The sequence below is a fragment of the Tinamus guttatus genome, unplaced genomic scaffold (genome assembly GCF_059628265.1).
Source record: "Tinamus guttatus ecotype Peru unplaced genomic scaffold, ASM5962826v1 Tinamus_guttatus_pri_ptg000240l, whole genome shotgun sequence".
Lineage (NCBI taxonomy): Eukaryota > Metazoa > Chordata > Aves > Tinamiformes > Tinamidae > Tinamus > Tinamus guttatus.
In genome coordinates, this window is record NW_028288774.1 from 3,238,760 (window position 1) to 3,248,109 (window position 9,350).

Here is a 9,350-nt window from a genome sequence, read left to right on the forward strand (position 1 = left end):
TCTTTAGGGATTAATATTACTTTAATAACATTACATTTTATTGTTTGGATGCATTTTCATCCCTCATTTACCTTGCTGTTTTGTTTTTCCTAAGAACTTTGGAAGGAAAGAAAAGAAGCACATCAGACATTAGCTGTTCTGTGAGATTAGTCCTAATGCATAGCATGACCTAAATACGCTTTGTAAACAAGGCGCTGCAGTTCTTATCAATAAGCATATTAAACAGTTTAGTTGAAATTGGAAACATTCCCTATAACCTTCAAAATAATTCTCCTGTTATGTTAAAAGAGGGAAAAGGTTGGCCCATTCCTCCCTCATCTGATAACTTTTAATACATAGTTCTAGATAACAATTTACTCATTGTAATAAATATCAATAGGGAAGCCTTGCTTGTTTGTGATTTTACACACCTTTGCATAGATATGATGCACATACAGGCAAGGGTAGGAAAGTTTCAGTCCAGCATTTGGCAGCTTGTATGACTTAGGCTGTAGGCAGACTTTCTGTTCTGACTCTTGCTGTGCCAGCTGAAGATATTATACACTTTCCTCCACCCTAAGTTATTCATCACTCTCTATAAATTGATTCTGTTCTCCAGGCACAGGCTCTCAAGTTAGCCCAAACCACTTTCGTATGGTGTTTATTCTAACCTGTCCAACTGCCTGAAATGCTCATTTATTTTATTTTTTTTTTCTTTAGAAGAACTGGGGGCAATAAAAAACAGCTCAAAGAAACACTGTAGGTGGTACAGCTGTTTGCAGAGCAAATCTCTGTCTTCTAGAGTCAGTGATAAAATAATGGCTGTGGGATCTGTAAATATGTCCATTTAAAAATTAAAATCTGTGTTTCTTTATAATTATTATATGTATTAATATATGTTAGAAAAGCTTTGTGTAATTAGAACTTCTACTCTCCCTTTCTCAGAAAAGGTATGCAAAGAGAGTATTAATATTTTCATTCTGGAGACAGAAAAAGAAAAGTCATATCCCTTCATTATTTAAATGATCATAATTTCAAGCACATCCTTGTGAAGATATCAATGTTTTCAAAGTATGGGGAGAAAAAGATCGATAAACATGGCTCTCTTGCTGATTTTTTTGCAGGATCTAGTAGATCTTATTATAGCAGGACACTCAATATTTATAGCTGGAGCAACCTTAGAGCATTGGACTGTTAGGAAAAGAAAGATAAAAAATCAGCTTTTGAAGTGTAAACTGATCAGAGATTATATGTAACCCATGGAGAACAAGAACAAATATGCAATGCCACATAATACCGTCTTGCATATTCACTTATCCTACAATCAAAGAAGTTAACACAATGTTTTCACACAACTAAATTCTAAGAGAAGAGCTGCTAGCAGTATTTTGTGCTTATTCTGACTGAAATGGAAGATTCCCTTTGAGCTAAAGCTGATGTCATTAATATTGTACTTCCTAAAGAATGGCACTGAATTTCAGTATTAATTAGTGCATCATTAAGCCAAATACTTTACTCCTTAACTGTAGTTAAATGTGAATGTATTTAAGAATCTTTTTATTTTTATCTTCAAAATGCAGTTTGCACTGGGAAATGTATTGATTAGAACAATCTAACAGGCTTAAAAAAACTTTCCCAAGAGAACTGTAGAAAAGTCTAGTGACTTTCTCTGCAGATGGTACAGACAGACACAATAAGCCATTTTAAATACTCCAGCATGCATGCTAAATTACTCATAAAGATTTTTATCATCAAAATTCATAAACATTTTATGCATCAAAATTAAAAACTCTGAAAAAAGCAGGCCCATGCTGGGCAATATGACAGACCTGGCTAAGCAGCAAAAAGGATGGTTATGTACCACAGTTTGATGACAAGCTCAAAACAGACAACTGAGCAGCCAGAGATAACATTGAACTGATTGGTATCACATAAATGCTTTATTCTGCAACTTTTCAAAGTCACAGTCCTGACCATCTGGAGGTTAGAACACACAGGTGAAAATGTGGGAGGTAAATTACCATCAAAAGGCTTTTCTAAACAAATATTCTAGAATGCAATCTCATAATTTTTTATTGAAATCCATGCATTAAGAAGCAGAACAAAACAAGCAACCTTTTTTGGGGAAAACAGTATACTATAGAGTCCATTCATTCAAGGTGAAAATCTCTCTCTTCCCTGAAGGAAAAGAGGTTTCTCTTCCCTGTTCTAGTACCATCTGCACTGAAGGAAGAGCACAACGACCTACCCAGGCCATATAGCAAAAGCCAAGGTATGTTAACGCTTTGAAAGGAGATTCTCACTGTCAAAAATCAACTCTTACTGCCCTGTACCACTGCAGAGATCTTCATGAGTTCATGTCTGCAGAACACATTCTTGCCATCTACTATACAGTAATGAACCAATACAAAAAGAAAAAAATGAGCGTATAGACCATCCTCCCCCTTTCTGAGGACCATACATACCCTACCTGGAGCAATGATTGTGAGATGTTGGGTGGAAACACTCTACTTCCACTTCCCAAATAATGTTTCTGTCAGCATGTGTTAAAATATTGCCAAAGCAACTTACTCTGGCCATGCTTCTAGCCATACCAAACAACGTGTCTACCACACATTTTTATACACATTTTATCACATTTTATTCTGATATTTCTAATTCTAAGGTTCCTTTAACTGGTCATTTCCTTAGCAATCCAATTTCCACCAATTACTATGTTTCTGTACAAGGTAAATTATTCTGCCACCAGAGCCAGATGATTAGAAGATTTAGTCAAGTCTTTTCTAAAAGCTAGACGTTTCCAGCTCCAGGGCACAAAAAGGATTTAATTTTTTCTTCTATTTACTGCAGTAAAATTAGGTGCCTTGTAATTTACATTACATTAATTAGAAACTTCAACATTTAAACCTTAAAAAAATCCAACCCCTGTCTGGTGCCTGTGGAGCAAGAAACAGCAACACGCTAGGGTTTGCCAAACTGAGTAATAATGAGTCCAAGGTCATGAACTGACTGATCAATCTGGGGAGGAGAGGGGGGAAAACAATTGGTAAATATCAAAGACAGATGAAATTGCTTTATCCTCAGGATTTGTTGAAATCATGCTAACTACAGGAATTTGTTTAAACAACCTGGCAAGAATGAAATTAGTGAGTTTTGCTCTACGTGGCTTTGTGAGGGCATATTTTGAGATTAACTATTCTCTACTGATCCAAAAGCTAACCACAATCGGGAAGAACAGAGGAAATTAAATAATTGGTATTTGTTCCCAACAGAAATTGTCCAAGGAAGAATACATATTCTTAAACATGAAGATGTTTAATAACTGCACCCACTTTGCTCCTAGGCAATGACACATTGTCTGAACAGTACGATTGATTAGTGAGAAAGGTAGTTAGTCTGGGGTCTGCTTAAGGTTTGCTGTATATAACATGTAAAATTTAGCTAGAACATTTTTGCATTACAAGACTTTATTAAGATATAAAATCAATCAAACAAAAATACAGTCTAAGTGCTTGAAACTCCATGCCATATACATAAATTCAGAAAAAAAATATAATAATATAACAAAGTTTTCCATATCTTCATTCAGTAACTTGGGTTGGAAGATATGATGTGACCCCTGTTTACATCTGTGCTTTGGCCTTCAATTTAAATTCCTTTCCTTCTTCCTCCCATACATGAGGCCTTACCAGAGTCTTGTGTAAAATACATAGTACACAGTTCTGTGCCAGATGCATCCTTTCTGATATACCAAGTATTGAATTAATCTTTTTTTTACGGACACATCATGTTGCTTGCTGTCAGTCTATGAGTGATTCAAACACACACATCTTTCTTCAACTCTGGCTGATCAGCTCTCAGCTATTAGCAGAAACCTTTCCTCCTAACTACATAATCTTGTACTTTTGTACTGTAACATTTGATTCCACTTGCATTATTGTGCTTCTCAAGTCCATACAGTGCTGGCTCGCTGTCTACTGACTCTGCTCTTCAGGACAGGCACTGAATGTGGTTTATCAACCCCATCACAATTTCACGAATTTTCATAAGGATTATTGTGCAGGAGGTGACACCAAGTGTACAGCAGCATCAGCCTAGAAGCATCAGCTGCTTCTAGGTCTCATCATGACACAGAGTTTTTTTATGCATCATGATTCTGAAGTTGCACACCACTATCTTGTAGGGGTTTGTGGCACATCAGCTCAACATCAACATCAGCATCAACAAAACCGCCCCGGTCACTGCTGTCCTGGAGACGTGCAAGACTATTGGCCATACATGCCGTCCTGCAGCTCCTCGCCACCTCCTGGGCACACCACAAGTGTGGGGCTTGTGGCAGACAGGTGCCTATCTGCAAGCATGTCCCCAGAAGAGCTGGTGACTGCCACAGCTGTAAGGCACACTGTCCCAACACACTCACTGCCCCAGTAACCACCATGGCAATCCAATCACACTGAGGATGACAAAGTGTTAGACACCTGCTGCATTTCTCACGGGACAAACCACCACCACAGCATGCAAAAAACATAGAGCATAGGGTGCCATCTGCATGGATGCCAGGGAAGAACTTTTGGGATTATTTTTTCTTTTAATTTCATAGCTATTTAATTCATCATGATTGTTCTTGTGCCCATTTAAGGTATTTTTGTAACCTTCTTAAGAGTGCATCTTTGCCAGCACCCCAGTGAACTATTATATCCGCCTTCATCTATCCACATTATTAACTGTTTCAAGCAACTCTGCAAGATAAATGAGTCACACATTTTCCTTAAAGGAGTTGTATTGGCATGACTATACCAGGTTACACTTACCTTACTCTTTAATTAGGCTTTTCAGGGTGCTCCCCAGGGTGAAACTACAATTTGCCAGAGTGTAATTCCCAGGATTTTCTCTGGGTTCTGTTTCAATTTGAGAACCAAATAAGTGACTTTCCCCTTTCCAAGAAAAGTCACCATTTTAAGGGTAAATTCCTTTTCATTAATTCTGCTGCTTCACACTTTCCTTATTTCAGGCCCCTCCGATGAATATTCTGCTGTCCTAGTTGCTGAGTCGCTCCATAACTTCCTCCTCTGAGACTTCAATCTCTGTCAAGACTATGCTGTTATTTCCATTAAAAAAAGTGTCCTTGGAACAGGAATTTCCCCAGTGGCTTCTACAACAGGGACTGAAAGAAATTTTTCATCAACTTCTGAGCTACTTCACTCTCTTCTTTAATTGCCCACCGTGTCACTATTTCTCTTGGTGATCTAGGGGTGCCTTCAGCCACGCATGCAGTTTGCTTCAAATGTTCCTTAAGCACATTCCACTGTTTTCCCCTATGTATCTCTGACTTAACCATTCCACTGCCCTAACATGCAGCACGGTCAGTGTGACCATAGAGAAAAGTGGCCCAGTGCCACTGAGCTAAACTGTCCATGAGCTATGAGGACCCCCAAATTTCCTTCAATTTAGCTACGGCAAATAGCCTGAACCAGAGCATTCAGAAAGGGATTGCAGCATGCTCTAATGCACGCTAACCTTATACCTTTAGCAAATTGCTCTTTCATGATTGTCCCAACATAAACATTCAGTCACTCTTAACAGGAAATTCTCAAGGGAACTCAGAAAGAACTGAGCAGAGAACACAGAATTTGACTCACTTCTCCCTATTGCTGCCAGTCAAAATCTAAGGAGAGGTCATAAGGCAGAGCAGCTGCATTATGTGCAGTGAACTATTTTGAGTTTATTTGTACCTGCTGGGAGATCAAGTCATGAAAATACCATTTCAATCTTGAAAATACTGCTTCACTGCTATAAAAACAAATCCATGTTTTCTTTGTTTTTTGTTTGTTTGGTTTTTAATTGCAAGTTTTGCACTAGAGCTCTGTAGGAAACCATTGTGATTCACACTGGAAACCCCGGGAGAAGGTTATCTCCTTAATGAACTGTTGGTTAAACATCCTTGGTAATTTGTCCTCACAATTTACAAACACAGGGGAATCACCACTTATGGAAGGACAATAATATCAAAACACAAAGAAGAGGGTTTCTATCTCTAGACATCTCTATCTAGACTAGAAAATGACTGGAATTCTCATCTGAAATTTCAATATGCAGTATGTAGGGTTAAATTTTAAGCTGGTTTGGAAGTGAAAGCTCCCCACAGGTTTTAGTGTACTTGGTAGAGCTTTCAAGAAAAGAGGCAAAAGGAGTTTTCAAGGATGTACAGGACGTATGAGAAAGGTTTTTCTAAAAGCACAACCGCTTCTGATTAGCAGCCCAGTAAGAAGGATATCCTCTATTTATCCAAATACCTTCCTTTGTCACCATTCAGAATTATCTATAAATCATGTCATAATTAAATGTTCAGAATCTCCCTAGATTTGGCATGTCTGTTGTGAATTATTGCTCCTGACAGAACTACACAAAATCATTGTTGCAGCACTGCACAGCTCTTGCTATTTATTGGGAGAAGGATTTTCTCAGAAGGCCTGAACAGACATAGCACTGATGACTCCTTTAAGTTCTGAAAATTCAGTTTTCACTATCCTTAGATACTACAAAATCTTGACATCATCTGTAAAGAAGTGTTTTTGCGGAGAAAAAGCAGTTTTCTGTATTTCTCCTGAAATGATCATCCTATACACTGGCACTAAAAAAGAGATGATTAAAGAGTATCAAATATGACTTAAGAAGGTGCTCCCACTCACAAGTGATCCAATATTGCAGGCGAAAACCCAAGAAACATATTTAGCCAACTGGTACCACGTATGTATGTGCCTTGGCATGGATTTAAGCTCAGCAATGCAACCATATCTGTATGCAGCCTGTCCTTAACCAAATCTCCATCGTACCAGCAAATTTCAAAATCCAGTGCAGATCATTTCAAATATCTCTTTCTCTCAATTTCAGATGCAAGTATGCAAGGATATAAATTAAATCTCTTCTGCTTGTAAAATGCAATTCAATTAAACAAAGGGGAAGAACGTGGTTTTGTCTGCGTTGGAGCATGGATTGAAGGAGATCAAGACATTAGAAATCTACTAGGTGTGTGTGTCACTAACTGGTTGTGAGCTGTGACACTACCAAAGCTTTCAGAATTGATCCAGCATCTCCATATAGTGCCTTTTGCACAGCACAGTTAACAGCACTCTTTCCTTAAGTTCCTCAATATTATAAATACTAATTATGTTCTTCCTTATTGTTATTACAGCCCCAAAAAAATCTTGTCATATTATTTAGAACTTTTATTAATTACAAAGCACCCTCACAGATGTGTCGAATTTAGGTCACTCATTAAAACTTACATCCTGTATTTTTTAGCACAGGAGTACTTGATGTATAAATTGCTATATGACAGACAATAATTATAAAACCATATCAGATAGAAAGGTGAGGAAAATTGCTGGAATGATTATAGGTGAAAATAAAGTGTGGGTAGATTTAAGAAGAGCTCTTTTGTGTGCTTTTTGTGAAGAAAATCTATGAGATTTATTTTTACAAAGGGATTTAAAAAAAAACTTACGTTTTTGTTCAAAGAAAAGCCTAATGAGTAACCCATGTGAAGCCATTAATGGGAAAAGATAGATATCTTTTGCTTAGTTCTCCTAGTACGCTGCCAGCACTCTCTCCTTTCAGCATAAGCTTTGGAGGCTGCTTCTTTTGAAGCTTCTGGGAGTCTTTATCTCTGGGTATTTTTAGGCTGGATTGGGCCAATCGCCGGCAGATGCTTTTGTTCCCTCCACAATAACAATAATAGCACTTGGCAGCTACAGGGGAGGGGAGGTTTTCAAAGCTCTGCTAAACATACTTCAATTAATTTTCAAAACAGCCTTTAAAGTATTATTAGTTACATTTTTTCAGAATAAGGAGATACAACACAATAAAGTCACATATCCAAAACTTTAAAAGTTTTTACTGGCAACTAAGTACAAAAACTTTCTAGCTGTTGGCTATCTGCTAGATTTTGTTCAGGCACTGAGATCTGGCTTGCTAAACTTGCAAAAACCCTTGGATCTGTAGGGATCCTTTTTCATAGGCAGTACACTTGGAAATTTGCTGCAATAGGTACTGAAATCACAGGGAATGCAACACTTGAGTAAGTTTTAGGGTTGAGAGCCTCTATGTGCCAGTGTCAGTCTAGTTCATGAGATAGGCAATTTTGCATTTGGACATTCATACTAATGCTTAAAGGTGACGACTGGGCTCCAGGAAAAGCAAAGATTCCACTGCCATTGGGCACCATGGGACCAAATTAATTCTACATTCAGGTCCAACGTCCCGCTTCCGGGCTCTGTGTGTGGCAGCACATTTAGCTCTGCGTTGCTTGCAGTACTTCAACAGAGCAACCAAACCTTTGCAGGAATCATGAAACCACCAGATCTAGCACCCCAAATTCAGACTCAGAAATCACTGTATTTGTTTTTGTTTGTAGTAATAAATCCCTTTGGCCTTTACTTGCTTCTTCCTATTCTGCATTGAATGTCATATTTTCCTTTGGATTTCTTGCAACCATTGCTTCTCTCTAAAACAGTCTGAAAACTGAAAAATAAAAATTTTGTTCCATTTGTTTCACATTAAGCTGCATAGCTCCAGAGCAGTGAGGGGTTTACACTTTATTGCCAAATGAAATTTTGTCATGAAACATTTTGCGTGCTGTGATGTGACAGAAATGCACTAGCCATAAAAGTCAGCTCTTTTACATAGTCTCGAGACCTAAGTGAGAAGGAGTCAGACTTCTCAGGAGGCCTCGCTATAAAAATACATCAAAATAAGTGCCTGGATCATCAGTGAATGTAAGCTGCCAAGGTCCTTTAAAATAACGCCTTCAGATTATGATCTCCTAAGAATTGAAATTCTGGTCCAGTAGAAAAGAAATAAAGCAGTAGAAGTTATAGTAGATCCTGGTAAGAAGTAACCTAGGATCAATCTTGGCATACGTTGAGAGCAGCATATTCTCAATTCTCTACACAGCTGGATCTATGAGGACCACCACTGGAAACTGAAGATCATGCCACCAATTGAAGGTCTAGAAAAGAGACTCCATAATTCCCGAGGTAAGCATATTGCAGTTTTGACCTTATTCCCACCTGCCTTTCAAAGACATCACTTGATTGATCATCTAATCAAAATAGGAATAGAATCTCAAAGGAAGGATTAGAATAAAATTACTCCCAAAGCAAACATAATCCTGGCCAATATTTTATAAAACCTTGACTTAGGTGCTCATTTCATTTGCCTTCCTTTTCATAAAAGAAGATTTACATGGCCTATGACGGCACTAACCTTTCCCTTGGATGGTTAGCACATCTCATATATTTAAGTAATTATCTGATAGATCTCTTGAATTATCACTATGAAAAAAAGCATGAAAACATGTCAAAATTATTTAA